The 8,918-nt window shown below is 34.7% G+C and overlaps 1 long non-coding RNA gene across 4 annotated transcripts in view; it reads right to left on the bottom strand.

The window, feature by feature from the left end:
• The window catches only part of LOC308062611, a 46,859-nt gene that overhangs the window by 20,169 nt on the left and 17,772 nt on the right, over positions 1–8,918 (bottom strand). The window lies entirely within an intron of this gene.

The raw sequence follows: 8,918 nt of genomic DNA, 5'->3' as shown, positions 1-8,918 counted from the left end.
AATCTCTTCGTTAAAGTGTAAAAATGAAGTTAGGCAGGATCAATATTCCCCTTTTGCACTAGATTAGTACTTTGGAGAAGTGTATTTTTTGCCGGGTGCTATGGCTTCCTACAATACTGTAACATTCCAGCTACTATGCAGTAATTGCTAGTTTCTTTAAAGAGGTTATTTATTTTTTTTAAATAACATCATTATTGGCACTGGCATTTAAAAAATCCACCAAGTCTCATCAGATGATAAAAAAAGATGATGAAAATCAGAGTGGATGGCCATTGCATAATGTTTCTTTGTCCAGCCAGACTATATACTTTGGCTTGACTTGAATATAAAATGTACAGAAATATCTGCAAGGCCTTAGGCTCTTCCATGTGGTTCTAAATGCAAATTAAGATTAAAATCTTCTTTGTGTGCTATCTTTTTATTTTATTGAAAGGATACATTCTGCATTCATAACACAGTGAATGGTTTTCAGACTAAAGTTGGAGAAGTACTTTGTCTCTTCTTAGCAGTATGCTGATACTGTATGTTCCACATTATTTCTACCAGTGTTTGGAAACATGAAATTATTATTCACACAAGAAATACATGCACTTATTTTGTGAATTTGATTTACTACCTGAAAGTTTTTAGACTTCAAAAGAGATGGTATCAACTTTTACCTTCATACAAATTTTAAAATAGTTTCAACTGATGATGTAGATTTGTTTAAAAAATTCTGCTGACATTATGACTTATTTAAAAACCTTAGGGTTTTTTCACTGAAAGATACGCAGGAAATCCATCACTACTCGATATCTCTATAGGATTCTTGCTTGACTGGATTCATGTCTCCAGCTGCTGTGAGATTTAATAACACCCTGGTTATGATATCATCAAATAGCAAAACCTTCTGGACAGCTGGAACAATTTTTACACTAATGCTGTAATTATATACATAGAATTATCTTGGTACAGAAAATTACTTAAGGTTCAGAAAAAATACAATGTGCCAGTTACTAGCCAAGGGTCAAAGAACTTGCTTCCAAATCCACTAGCCTGTTGTTTAGAAGAATTGTCTGGGAACACTGGGTCCTGGATAGTTTGACCGAAGAGCAGTAGTTAAATGTTTTTCTCCTAGATTGAAATCTTTGCCTTAGTTTGGATCTATTTCATAACAGACAATTTAAGATACTGTTTTGTTTTTCTGAAAACAAACATAAATATTTCACAAGAAAGTACATGCAGAAACCTTAGCTTGTGACCAGAAAGAATAAAAGCACATCTATATGTCTGGGTTGGTTATACCCATTTGATATCCAAACTTTTTCACTCTGTAAAGTCTGTATTGATTGAGTACAGGATGAGGCCCTGCAAGTACATCACGCTTCTCAAAGACTGTCATTTGGTTGAGTTGGTTCATTAGTTATTGAATTATTGGTGGTTCTTCATATACCTTTGATAAAAATGTATTGATTCAAAGTGATTAAAGGTACCATTTGGAATGTGAATTCTTTCACAACCAAAATGGTGTTACACAGCACTATTATTGACAAAACTGAATTTGGCAGACAGATGAAGGATTAAACCAGAAGTCCTTGAATGATTTGAAAAGATGAAACTGTAAAACTTGACAAAATTATAATTTTTTAGGAATTAAATCTATACGTGGTGAAAGAGTGAGATCTAAATCTGTTCTTCTAAATTCAGAACAGAGCTGCCTATGATGTTAGCCTGAGTTTTTAACTGCTACACTAATCAGAAAGGAAGCTATTCAAGCTTTTTATGCACTGCAGTATTATTTTTACTTCGTCAATAGCTACTTGAATGAATGTGAAATGAGTTAAAGTGATTTGGCTGGGATTCAGTAATGCATGGGAAATACTTAAAATGCAGTCAAGAATGCTGCAATCAAAATTAATCCAACTAAAATAAATACCCATCCCCCTAAGAGGCAGAAAATATAGTAGAATAGTGAGGAAAAATATGAGTGCAAAAGATTAACAAGGGGCCCTTGAACTAGAGAACTGATTTCTTTTTACAAGGTATTGTATGCAAGCTGCCAAATAAAGATTAAAATCTATCAGAATTTAAAAATTGATCTTTGTTTCTCTCTGTATAGAGAAAAACAAGCTCCAGTCCAAATTAGAGAATCAATTTTCTTGAGGATAGGGAATAGGGAGATGGAAGTGGAAGTGGTTGATTTCACAGAAGATGAATCAAAGAATGGCACCAAGAGAGGCGATTAACTTTAGAAGGCAGTTACGTATGTTTTTGAAAGATTGCGCTAAGGAACAAAGGAAAAAGACAATGTTAAATATATAAAGTACAGAAAACTTTTGACAGATATCCTTTCTTCTATATTGCATATAACCCAGTGAATTTGTGACATTTTTCCTAATATGATATGAAACAATTGGGGGTCAAGGAGTTTCATGAAGTCTTCATGAATTCTTCATCTCTTAAATCTACTATATTTCCCACATTGTATCCCATCACTGAGATCATGACAGGAGGCTCCTGAGTAAACCCTGCCTTATTTGTGCCTCTCAGTACCAGAGAAAATGCTTCAGAGAGACTGACTGGGGAGAGATGGCGGCCCTGGACATTAAAGGGAAAGTTTGTATATGGATATGAAGCTGGACAACCTGGGCAGAAACCTCTGTGCCATAAACCCCAAGTATCATGTTTTGATATCTCACAGCTGTATAATATCCCTGAAGTGTTTTTTTGCCTCCCAACCTCTCAGCTGTCCAACTAAAAAATTTATGTTCCCCAAAGACTAACTGATTGATGGGCAATGCAGGAAGGAGTAGTAGGGCCCCACTGTGACTGTGGCACCTCAAAAGCAATGAGAAGGAAAGTGGTGAAACCACTGGGATATTCCCTCTGCTGGGATCAGTGAGATTTCTGTTACCTTAAAAGGTTGAGCTATGCATGCCCAGGCACAGAGCAGAGCTGGGTTGCGATTTTTATTGAAATTCAAAAAGTGAATTATTCCAAAGGATATATATTTTTCTGATTTTTGACCCAGAGATACATGGTATGGTGGATTATATATGTTCACCATATAGCAAACAATCTGATACCTCTTTGACACAGTTTACATGTATATTAGTTTCAGGAGGGTAAAAATACACAGTCACTAGAGTATCTGATTTCCCTAGGTAATAAAGTTATTAGGAGAATATTAGTTGACAGCTACACCCACTTGCAGTCATCAATTCTGCGAGGGCTGGTACGGATGTTTAAATGCCAGTATTCATCTCTTTCTCTCCCCTAAGTCTTCATTATAATGTATCTCACTATTTTTTAGAAACTTTCAGCCTACTTTTTGGCAGATGTGACAGGCGGCTGTAACATTGATACCATCAGTGCTGTTCATCCTACTTATTCTTCTCACAATGATTCTTAGCACATATTAATTAACAGAAATAGGAAAGGTGCAATCAATTTATTTAATGTAGTTAATTAAGAACTTGCAAGCTGCTATCAGATAAAATTTAGCTTGTGCAATTGAAGTTCTACGAATTTTAATGAAAATATTTTCATTTTTTTAACATAAATGTGCTTCTCAAAGTTTTCTTTCATTAACAAAAATATTTTAGGGCACATAGGAGGGAAGCTTGAACAAATCTTATATAGCTTAGCAAAATATAAAGACACCCTGTAAATGTAGGGCTTATGTTTTCCAAAACCCAGTGTTAGGCAGGGGGAGGAGTAGGGAGGGAGGAAAGGCTTTGAATGCTTGTAAGAACTCAGTTGCCTTTTCCTTACATTTGCTTACCTATTAGTAATTATTAGTAACATTTATAAGATATACTTATGAAATGTTGCTTACCATATGCACAAATATGCCACAAGTTATTTAAATCACATGCGTAATTTGAAATAATTGAGCTAACTACAGCTGGAGAGTTCAGTGGGACTAGTAATGAAATCCTTAGCATAGTATTTAATTACCTCCTTGTGTGATACAACAGAAAAAAGCTCGACCTTACAAAGTGATCTAAAGGTCAGGAGATTCTGCCTGCATTTGATCAAAGATAGTGGCAGTCAGATCAACAAATATAAACAAAATATAAAGGTAGTCTATTAAAATGAATGCTTTAATTTATCTTGTGCAGTAGGGCTAGAAGAGTGAGATAGATATTTCCTAATGAAATCAGTGACCATCTGAGGACTTTGCATTTCACCTGCAAACAAACTGACATTGCAAGGGTATATTTCTATTTAGCAAAAAGGAAAAACATCTTGGACTGTGTTTGTCACAAGAGCTGCTTGAAATTTCTTCTAATTTCTCTGTTGTGAAAATATTTTGAAAAAGACTAGGTCTTGTTAAAAAGAGTCTTGTTTTGAAATTTAAGCTGTTTATCATGTGAATGGTCACAACTAAAGTGACACATTTCAAAACTGGAAAAGAAACCTTCATTGCTTAAGTTAAGAGGAGAAGATATGAACAGTAGCAAATATTTTCTTAAATTCTGGATTTGATTCCAATGCTGAATGGGGATTGTCTGAAATTTAAGAAAAATTTTGAGTGGTTGCTACTTTCTGCAGAGACTTGCTACTCATTTGCAGAGCACTGCATTAATGCATCCTGTTGGATCACAGATCTTCATCTTCCCAGTCGTGGAAACTTTTGTATTCTGTGACAGCCTGGAAATTTCTCAATACCAATGAAGGAGCAATGACTTGGCTGAAGATATTACTTCATTAATTACTCTCTATCCAATGGAGATTCTGCCTAATGTTACAAACTGAAGGACAATATCTTTTTCATCTATGAAATATGTTCTGTAACATGCCTTATACTCTACTCATTGCCTCCATTCTACCATGATCTTTGTTTTGCTTATTCCAAGCTTCACTGTGTTGGTGTTCAACTTCAGTACTTAACGGTAAATATATTTTTCATATTAAAATTACAAAGGATTTTGTAACGGCAAATATATTGTAACGGTAAATATATTTACTTAACGGTAAATATATTTTTCATATTAAAATTACAAAGGATTTTGTGATTCACAGGATCACAGAAAGGTCAGGGTTGGAAGGGAGCTCTGGGGATCATCTAGTCCAACCCCTGCTAAAGCAGGTTCATCTAGAGCAGGTTGCACAGAATTGTGTCCAAATGGATTTTGAATGTCATCAGAGAAGGAGACTCCACAGCCTCTCTGGGCAGCCTGTTCCAGGGCTCTGTCACCCTCAAAGTAAAGTTCTTCCCTAAACTCAGCTGGAACTCCCTGCATTGCATTTTTGCCTGTTGCCCCTTGTCCTGTCGCTGGGCACCACTGAAAAGAGCCTGGCCCCATCCTCTTGACACTCACCCTTAAGATATTTATATGCCTTGATAAAATAATGACTGCTTTATGGTACAACACAGAAATATTCTTCAGTTCATGACAATTAATTGTAACCAGTTTGTATGGAGCATCAGGATAGTGGTTCAGGAAGGATTTCAGAAATAATTGACAAAAGACAACATTTATTTAAGTTCCCACAAAAATGTACTGTCTATGATAAAATTTTAAAAGAAATCTGGAAAGAAGTTAGCATAGTTGTTATGGAAGAAGTAGAACAATGGATATAGATGAGAAGAGTCTGAATTTTTGGCTTAAAAAAGCATGAGAGATGAATCCAGATGAAAACGTACACTAGATCCTTGATAAGTGAGGAAATACTGTTTTTCAACTGAATGATTCTGAAAAGTGAAAGGCAAGGGAGAAGAAGGTGGAGATGGTGAAGTGGAAGTTACGAATTCACAAGTTGAAGCAGAGGGAAAATAAGATTAGATGATAGCAGCTTGGTCTCCTCCTCTAAATTTTTAGATGTGAAATTACTACTGAAATGGATTGCTATATTGAAATTTTTACTGAGTTCTTATTTCTACTCCTATGAAATGGAAGTTTCTAAAATTACCAGTGTCATCAGCTTCTTTGAACTGCTTGTTATATGTGTGTGTAAGCGATTTCATGTGGGATGAATGAGTATGTATGCATGTATATGGATACTAAATTGCCATATTGTATACATCAGTATAACTATACTGTAGTTAACAGAGCTAAGCTGGTTTATAAGAGGTGAGAATATGGTTCATAAATATATCGTACAATTATTATGTCTTTAATAACATAGTCTGCTTTACGTATGTGTTAGCTTAGTAAACAGAGCTATGAAAGTAAATGCAAGAGTGTATTGCCATCGCAGGCTTGGAACTGCTAAAGGACTGTTATGTTCCTCGCATCATAAATATCTCCAATATACTAAGTCAATCCCTTTGGTCTGATGCAGCATGGCAAAATAAAAGGACCTTTTTGCATTTAGTCTAAAAAACTTAAACACCATGAAAAAATACAACATTAATGTTGAATTTTTTGTTTTTAGAGTCAACAAGTGAATTCTGTCATACATTTGTTTCTTAGAATTTATCTTGCTACTTTATTGCCTTTGGAAGCAATTTGGAAGTGTTGGGTGCATAATAGTCAATAAATCATATAAGTAAAGAAGAAAAGCATCTTTGTTCTTTAACAAACATGGTAGAGGCTGTAAAATGACGGCATTTTTTAAAGAAGAAAAAACTCAAACCCCAGAAAACCCACCAGAAAAATAATTACAGATTCAGGATCTGATAGTGTCAAACTGAAGGAAGGTTAAAGAAGTGAAAAATTATCCATATAAAACTGCCATAAACTGTTGATTTCAGAAACAGACCACAGCCATATTCACAACAGACTTCTTTCCATTTAACTCTTATCTTTACATTATGTTATGTCACTGATGAAATACTGCAGCCCATGCAACAGTCATCACGAAAGCAACATTTTAATTGCAAGTAGATGCAAGTATGTTAAATCTAATCTCCAAAGAGCACATATTTACCAAGAGCTTATGATCACAGATAGACTTGTAGAATAAACAAAGTATACAGTATCTGCTTGTCTACGTAAGTATTTTACTTTTTTTTTTGTTTAAAAAGCATTAGACTACTGAATGGAATTACAGTGCTGGCTCAATGCAAATCTTCATTGCTCTCCAGTCCTCTAATGCGAAGGACCACACACACAAAAATGTATTCTTGTAAGAGAGAAATATTTGTAAAAGAGCCTTCAGGATTTGAAGACTTTGTGGGTCTTTGTAACATTTTAAATAAATCAAATACATATTTTGAGCTTTATTTCATTAGATGTGATCTCTAGTTTGTTGTGTCTATGCAGATGGTTTTATGAATTTCATATTACTAAAAGAACTATATGGTTCTTTTGGGCAATGAAATCAGAAGCAAAAATTGTATGAAAATTATCTACTTTTCACATTTTTTTAATTCTATGACAAAATTATTAGTATTTTGAAGACAGATTTCAGTACTGACTATCATGTGTCATACTCCAGATGTTATACAGTACCTAATTTCAGAAAAGATGGACTACAAAAGCAGGCATAAAGAGGATTACATTTTGTGTTTTAAAAAGCTGGCCTTAACTATCTTGAGCAATTATACAAGTGACAGGAATTTGTCTTTCTTCATTTAAAATATTGGGAATAGAAGAAGCTCTTTAGACAGCTGAAACTACATTTGTTCCTAATAATCATCACATAGGATAATCAAATATTTTGGAGAAGAAAATTACTTTTATGGAACCTACCCATCTATAGGATAATATTGAAAATGTGCTTAGAGGAATCAGCCTGAGAAATTAAGAACATAATGGTAACTGCAGTGATGTAGTTCAGTGCTTCAGCTGAATACTACAGGTAGATTCTTCTTCATGGATGGAAAATGATGATTTAAAAGTTACAGTTATCTCTTTGGAAAAAAAGATTAAATTCTTATCAAACTGCTAGAATTAAACTGTCGTAGTCACTAGAGTGAAATCTCTCTAATCCAGTTTGACATTTGAAAGATAGATTACTCAAGTTCCTATTATTGTGTTGTTAGGGAAATAACCTATAACACTAAACTAAATGAAAAACAGATACTTTCTAATCAATGTAAGAAAAACACTCCTCCTAAACCTTGGAAACTTAAAGTTGCATGGCCTCACTGTCTTCAACAAGATACTCAAAAGAACATTATTTATGTGGGCTTTTTTTTTTTTTTTTTTAATTCTTGTACTTAAAGACCAATCATGGATGATTATAAGTAAGTTTGAGAGGGTAAATGGTATAATTTACATTTTCTTTGCTCCATCACCACGTCTATCATCACTAACTTAGTTTCCCATTGGACTGAGATTTTCCTTAATGGTAAAAGAAGCTAAAATTCAGGAAAAGTCAGTAAAGAACAACAACAACAACAAAGAACAACAACCTTTAACATTCATCCACTTTCAGTATAAAAGAGTTGCATTACTACTTTACATTCCAAGAAAACAGAAGTTGTAAAACTAAAACTCATCCAGAATAATATCATCTCAGGGTGACTTTCCCTCTCCCTTGGATAGGTTCCGTGATGACTATGCTGGATTCTGCTGCTCTCACTCAAAAAGCCACAAGACCTTTTAACTCCAGCCTTTCCTGGCAAGGCTAAATCTACTCCCTGGAACAGTTTGGTAAGACAGAAGAATGCCCCAAATTCTACTCCTCCACCATTACAGTGGCAGTGCTCCCTCTGGCATGATGCAGCTCCAGCCACCTCTCAAATACAGACTCCAACATAGGAGCCATTGTTACTTTGCACAATTAAGCCCAAAATCATTGTGTGATCCAGTGAACAGCAGTATCCAGAGACTTTGTTAGAGCACATCAGAGATCTATAGCACAGAAACAGTACTAAATGCCCAATCTACATGGCCATTTTCATTTTGAAAACAAATTGATGTCTGAGATCTTTCAGCCATGGGCAGTCATACTTTAAAGGTCATACTGTAACACTCAGGTTGTCTCCAATATTTTGCACACATCTTCCTAAAGTGAGTCAAAAACACCTGCCAGTTTCTTCA

The sequence above is a fragment of the Falco punctatus genome (genome assembly GCF_963210335.1).
Source record: "Falco punctatus genome assembly, chromosome: 4".
NCBI lineage: Eukaryota > Metazoa > Chordata > Aves > Falconiformes > Falconidae > Falco > Falco punctatus.
The sequence above is the reverse complement of the archived record's forward strand: the minus strand, read 5'-3'. Positions and strand labels throughout refer to the sequence as shown.